The sequence below is a fragment of the Meles meles genome, chromosome Y, assembly GCF_922984935.1.
Source record: "Meles meles chromosome Y, mMelMel3.1 paternal haplotype, whole genome shotgun sequence".
Classification (NCBI taxonomy): Eukaryota; Metazoa; Chordata; class Mammalia; order Carnivora; family Mustelidae; genus Meles; species Meles meles.
The window spans coordinates 36,852,792-36,859,554 of NC_060088.1; the positions used below are offsets into that span (position 1 = coordinate 36,852,792).

Sequence of the window (6,763 nt, forward strand, 5' to 3'; positions counted from 1 at the left end):
TTGAGGTCTTGATAGAGCTCCAAATAGCAATGTTTCCTTCTGGGAATTAGAGGTATTGTGTTCTGTGGCTCAGGGAACCCCCAAATGTTGGTATTCGAGACCAGGCCTCTGGGGACAGATGTCAGAAAACCTAAGCAAGGGCTCAGATTAGAGCTTGGGGGCATATTAGCTTCAATGTTCTGTCTCTGGGGCCATCTGCGTGGGTGTCTGACAGGAGGTTATTGCTCTGGCTGTGTCAGACTGGGCATTTTTGTCCATGGCGTCCTACAAAATTGAGATGGCGTTAGGGGCTTGCAGGTTTCTCCTAAACTTGAGGTTTCTTGAAGTTCTATAAGGCCCAGCTTCCCTGGGGAGTCCAGGCACAGTTCTGTGGTATGGCTATGGCATACCTAGCCTGGAGGGTTTATGGGGCAGGAATCTGGGGGCAGAAGTATGAAAGCACCTGCTGAGGTTAGGATTATTGCCAATGGTATGGCAGACCTGATCTGCTGGGCCTGCGGCGAGCTCCTATGGATGTTACATTAGGGTGAGTGTGAAGTGGAAGCTCAGACTTTTGCCTCTTGCTTTGGTGTCTGGGAAGGCTGTGGAATGTAGGGGTGGCTTCATGGGGCCATGGAAGATCCTCCCTCCTTTGGGGTTTTGCACAACTCCAAATTGCATGGAGTAATTGTGAGGGAAAGAAGGAATCCTGATATCTGTTTCAGCGGTCCCCATAAGGAGGGATTTGAGAGCTGGGCTCTGTGTATGAGTGTCTGGAAACCCACAATTGGGCTAGGATTTGGGCCTAAGGTCATGAAAGCCTAGGGTCATGGCAGGTCCGTTCTTGGGGGTAGGTGGCCAGCTACCTGGGTGGCTGAGAGGAGGTTGTTACTCAGGCTATGACAGTCAGAACACTAGTGCACAGGGTGGCCTATCATCATGTGGGTTTTTTGTGGAACCCCATAGGGCACTTTTCCCTTCTGGTGGGCAAGCAGAGTGCTGCATTGTGGCTCCCGAATTCCCAATCTGGATGGCTTGTGGGCCAGGAGTGTGAGGACCGAAGTCTGAAAACACAAACTAAGGTTACTTTTAGGGTAGATGGCTCAGCAGTCCCAATCTGCAGAGGCTGAGGCAAGATCTCCAGCATCTGAAGTAAGGGCGAGAGCTGGACTTTGCTCAGGCTGGAGTTTGTGTCCATGAATGGCCGCTGAATGGATCAGTGGCCTCATGAGGCCATGCAGGTTTTCTCAATCTGGGGGTTGTTTGTTGCTGCAAACAGCAAGGTTTCCTCCTGCAGAACAGGTGGAGTCCTGTTTGATGGCTCAAGTGTCCCCTTATGGAATGATTTGAGAGCAGAACTCTATTTTTGGATGCCTGGAAACCCCACCTCGAACTTCCACTGGCGCCTAGGAACTTGACAGGTTGGATCTCCTGGCTCTGGGGCTAGACACCGTCCAGCTCCCAATAGATTGGTGTCATTCTGGGGGATGTTAGTCTCACTTTTTTCTGTCTCAGTGATCCCCTAAGAAGAGGGATTCCAAAACAGGGTTCTGGGTATGGGTGCCTGGAAATCTCCAACTTGGGTTAGCATTTGGGCCAAGGAGAACGGCAAGTCCGATATGCGGGCACATGTTCTGGCTACTGAGGGCCTTATTTGAAATGGGGGCTCAGGCTGAGGATCACAGTGTGTGTTTGTGCCAAGGCTGCATTCAAGAGTGGGCATGGCCTCCTGGGTCATCCAGGTTTCCTCTGTTCTGAGGGTTTTACACCCTTCCCAACAGCAAGGTTTCCTGCCACGGGGAAGGAGGAGTTCTGTTTTCTGCATTAGGTTCCACCATATGCACAGGAATCTGAGATAAGGTCTATGGACAGCTGCCTGAAAACCAAGATTGGGTAGAGATGATGGCCTAGGGGCCATGGCAAGTCCATTCTGCTGGATATGTGGCCAGATCTCTGGGTTGCTGATGGGAGGTCTTGGCTCAGTCTGTGTCAGACAGAGCAGTAGTACACAGGGAGGGTTATGGTATTGGGGTGTCATGAGGGCAATGCAGGTTGATCCTCATTTGGGGTATTTGAGTAATCCCATAGGGCAGTTTTTTCTTTTGCTGGGCAGGCAGAGTGCTGCGTTGTGGCTCCAAATTTAGTGTGCAAATTGTTCTTTCTATTGGGAGGACTACTTGATAGTCAACTTGTAATTGTCATAGTTTTCCAGGTCTTAGCTCTTGAGTTGGGGTTATATAGGAGTCAAAGTTTAGGTCTTCATAATCTGTGTACTCATAAGTTCAGTATCATTGGTAACCCATAGTTTTTGTGGTCAAGGAAGGATTATTGATCTCATCTATAATATAGAGGATTTGTTGTGAAGATAAAGCAATTAAAATTAAAGTAATAGCAGGTAATATCATTCATATCATGTTCTTGAGCGTCTATAGTGCAGGTATGTGTTAGTTTAGTAATTAGTATTAATGAAATGATGTAGACAGCAAGAGAGCTGATTAGGAATATGATTATTAATGTATGGTCAAGGAAGTGTAATAGTTCTTCTATAATAGGGGAGGTTGCATCTGGAAAACCTATTTGGAAAGGGTACGCCATAGAGATATAAAGGACTTCCACATATAATTTGACTTTGACAAAGTCGTGTAATTTTTACTAATATTTCTTTATTGAGAAAGATATAGTGGCTATGATATTGGCTTGAAACCAATTCTAGGGGGTTGGGTTCAATTCCTTCCTTTCTTATTTTGGTAATACTTAGTCTGGCTCTTCGTATGTGTGATATGGACGAGGGCATCTATGTAATCATTCAATGTTTGTTGAAGTAAGTTCTCCTATTATCACCTCTTGTTGGGATGTGAAGGTTTCTCAGATTATGAAGATTATTAATATTACTGCCGTTAATGAGATAAATTAACCCATGGAAGACACCATGTTTCATGTATAAGAATCTGGATAATCGGAGTATCGTCGAGGTATTCCTGATAGGCCTAGGAAATGTTGAGGAAAGAATGGTTCATTTACTTCTACAAATATAATTGAAAAGTGGATTTTTGCTCAAATATCATTTAGTGTGTAACCTGTGAATCAATGGACAAACTCACCTATGATTACAAACACTGCCCCCATTGAAAGGACATAATGGAAATGTGCTACCATGTAGTATGTATCATGAAGAACAATATCTAATGATGAGTTTGATATTACAGTACCTGTTAAACCACCCACGGTGAATAGAAAAATAAACCCTAGTGCTCATACTATAGCTGGCAATCATTTAATATTCCCTCCATGTAGAGTGACCAGTCAGCTAAATACTTTTACTCCCATTGGAATTGCAATGATTATAGTAGCTGAGGTGAAGTACGCTCGTGTGCCAATCTCCATTCCTATGATAAACCTGTGGTGGGCTCATACAATAAATCCTAAGAAACTGATAGATATCATTGCTCAGGCTATTCCTATGTAGCTGAATGGTTCATTTTTTCCTGAGTAATAGGTTACAACATGTGAGATAATTCAAAATCCTGGCAGAATTAGAATATATACTTGGGATGTCTAAAAAGTCAGAATAAGTGTTGATACAGAATAGGGTCTCCTCCTCCAGCTGGGTCAAAGAAGGTAGTGAGTAGTATGGTAATACCAGCTGCTAGAACTGGTAATCATAAGAGTAGAAGTACAGTTGTGATCAGGACAGATCATAAGAATAAAGGAGTTTGATATTGTGATATTGCAGAGAGGTTTATGTTGATAATGATAATAATAAAGTTAATGGTTCCTAGGATGGATGAGACACTTGCCAGATGTAGGGAGAAGATTATTACGTCTATGGATGCTCCTGCATGTGGTAAATTTCCTGCTAGAGGAGGGTACACAATGCATCCTGTTCCTGCACCTGCTTCTACGATAGATGAAGCTGGAAGGAGAAGAAAGGAGGGGGGCAGAAGTCAAAAGCTTATATTATTTATTTGTGGAAATGCTATGTTGGGCGTGCCAATTGTTAAGGGTACTAATCAGTTTCTGACCTCCAATCATAATTGACATTACTATAAAGTTATAGTTATATACTATATAATTATTGCAAATGCATAGGAGGTTAAAATTACGTTGTAGATTTGGTCATCTCCTAGTAGTGCACTTGGTTGGCCCAATTCAGCACAGATTAATAGGCTAAGAGCAGTGAATTAGTACAATTCCAGCTCATGCACCAAATAAAAGGTAAAGGGTCTTCATGATTTATGGAGAATAATTATCACTTTATGAACATAGGTAAAATGGCTGATAAAGGCATTAGACTGTAAATTAAAGAATGGGGATTTTAGTCCTCTTTTTGCCAAGCTCTGTGGTGAAATATCATGTTGAATTGCAAATTCAAAGAAGCAGCTTCGACCCTGCCTGGGCTTCTCCCAACCTTTTTTTTTTTTTTTTTTTTTTTTTTTTTTCTTTGCAGCAAGAGAAGTAGTTTGAAGCCAGTTGACTAGGGTATTTATTTATTTATTTATTTTTATTTGTTTATTTTCAGCATAACTGTTCATTGCTTATTATAATTTAATTTAATTTATTTATTTTCAGGGTAACAGTACTCGTTGTTTTTGCACCACACCCAGTGCTCCATGCAATATGTGCCCTCTCTATTACCCACCACCTGCTTCCACAAACTCCCACGCCCTGCCCCTTCAAAACTCTCAGGTTGTTTTTCAGACTCCATAGTCTCTCATGGTTCATCTCCCCTTCCAGGTTCCCTCAACTCCCTTCTCCTCTCCATCTCCCCACGTCCACCGTGTCTTTGATATGCTACACAAATAAGTGAAACCATATGATACTTGACTCTCTCTGCTTGACTTATTACGCTCAGCATAAACTCTTCCAGTCCCGTCCACGTTGCTACAAAAGTTGGGTATTCATTCTTTCTGATGGAGGCATAATACTCCATCGTGTATATGTACCACATCTTCCTCATCCATTCGTCCGTTGAAGGGCATCTTAGTTCTTTCCAAAGTATGGCGACCATAGCCATTGCTGCAATAAACATTGGGGTACAGATGGCTCTTCTTTTCACTAAATCTATATCTTTGGGGTAAATACCCAGCAGTGCAATTGCAGGGTCATAGGGAAGCTCTATTATTAATTTCTTGAGGAATCTCCACACTGTTCTCCAAAGTGGCTGCACCAACTTGCATTCCCACCAACAGTGTAAGAGGGTTCCCCTTTCTCCACATCTCAAAGATTGCTTCCTGTCTTGCTAATTTTGGCCATTCTAACTGGTGTAATGTGATATCTCAATGAGGTTTTAATTTGAATCTCCCTGATGGCTAGTGATGATGAACATTTTTTCATGTGTCTGACAGCTATTTGTATGTCCTCATTGGAGAAGTGTCTGTTCATATCTTCTGCCCATTTTTTTGATAGGATTATTTGCTTTGTGTGTGTTGAGTTTGAGGAGTTCTTTGTAGATCTTGATTATCAGCCCTTTGCACTGTCATTTGTGAATATCTTCTCCCATTCTGCGGGTTGCCTCTTTGTTTTGTTGACTGTTTCCTTTGCTATGCAGAAGCTTTTGATCTTGATGAAGTCCCAGAAGTTCATTATCGTCCTCACTATCATTTTTATTTTTTTAGCTTTATTTTATTTTTTCAGTGTTCCAAGATTTATTATTTATGCATCACACCCAGTGATCCATGCAATACATGCCTTCCTTAACACCCAACACCAGGCTCACCCAATACCCGACCCCTCCCCTCCAAAACACTCAATTTGTTTTTCAGAGTCCACAGTCTATCATGGTTTGTCTCCCCTTATGATTTCTCATGTCTTCCTTCTCCTCTCCTTCTCCCAGTGTCCTCCATGTTATTCCTTATGCTCCGCAAGTGAAACTGTATGATAATTGACTCTCTCTGCTTGAGTTATTTCAGTAAACATAATCTCCTCCATTTCCATCATGTTGATATATAAGTTGGGTATTCATTCTTTCTGATGGGGGCATAATATTCCATTGTATATATGGACCACATCTTCTTTATACATTTGTCTGTCTGAAGGGCATCTTGGATCTTCCCACAGTTTGGTGACTGTGGCCATTGCATCTATGAACATTGGGGTACAGATGGCCCTTCTTTTCACTACCTCTGTATCTTTGTTCATATCTTCAGTAGTTAAATTGCAGGGTCATAGGGAAGCTCTATTTTTAATTTCATAAGGAATCTCCACACTGTTTTCCAAACTGGCTGCACCAACTTTCATTCTCACCATCAGTGGAAAAGAGTTCCCCTTTCTCTACATCCTCTCCAACACATGTTGTTTACTGTCTTGTTAATTTTGGCCATTCTAACAGGTGCAATGTGGTATCTCAATGTGGTTGTGATTTGAATCTACCTGATGGCTAATGATGATGAAGATTTTTTTCATCTGTCTGTTAATTATTTGTATGTCTTCATTGGAGAAGTGTCTGTTCATGTCTTCTGCCCATTTTTTGACAGGATTATCTGTTTTTTGGGGTGTTGAGTTTGAGAAGTTCTATTTTTTTATTTGTTTATTCTCAGCATAACAGTGTTCATTGTTTTTGCACCACACCCAGTGCTCCATGAAGTACGTGCCCTCCCTATTACCCACCACCTGTTTCCTCAACCTCCCACCCCCCCCGTCCCTTCAAAGCCCTCTGGTTGTTTTTCAGAGTCCATAGTCTCTCATGGTTCATCTCCCCTTCCAGGTTCCCTCAACTCCTTTCTCCTCTCCATCTCCCCACGTCCACCGTGTCTTTGATATGCTACACAAATAAGTGAAACCATAT

General features: G+C 42.3%; 1 pseudogene; it reads right to left on the reverse strand.

Moving 5' to 3' along the window:
• Nucleotides 1–2,733: 2,733 nt before the first annotated feature.
• Nucleotides 2,734–4,209, reverse strand: LOC123935801 (annotated as a pseudogene).
• Nucleotides 4,210–6,763: the final 2,554 nt, after the last annotated feature.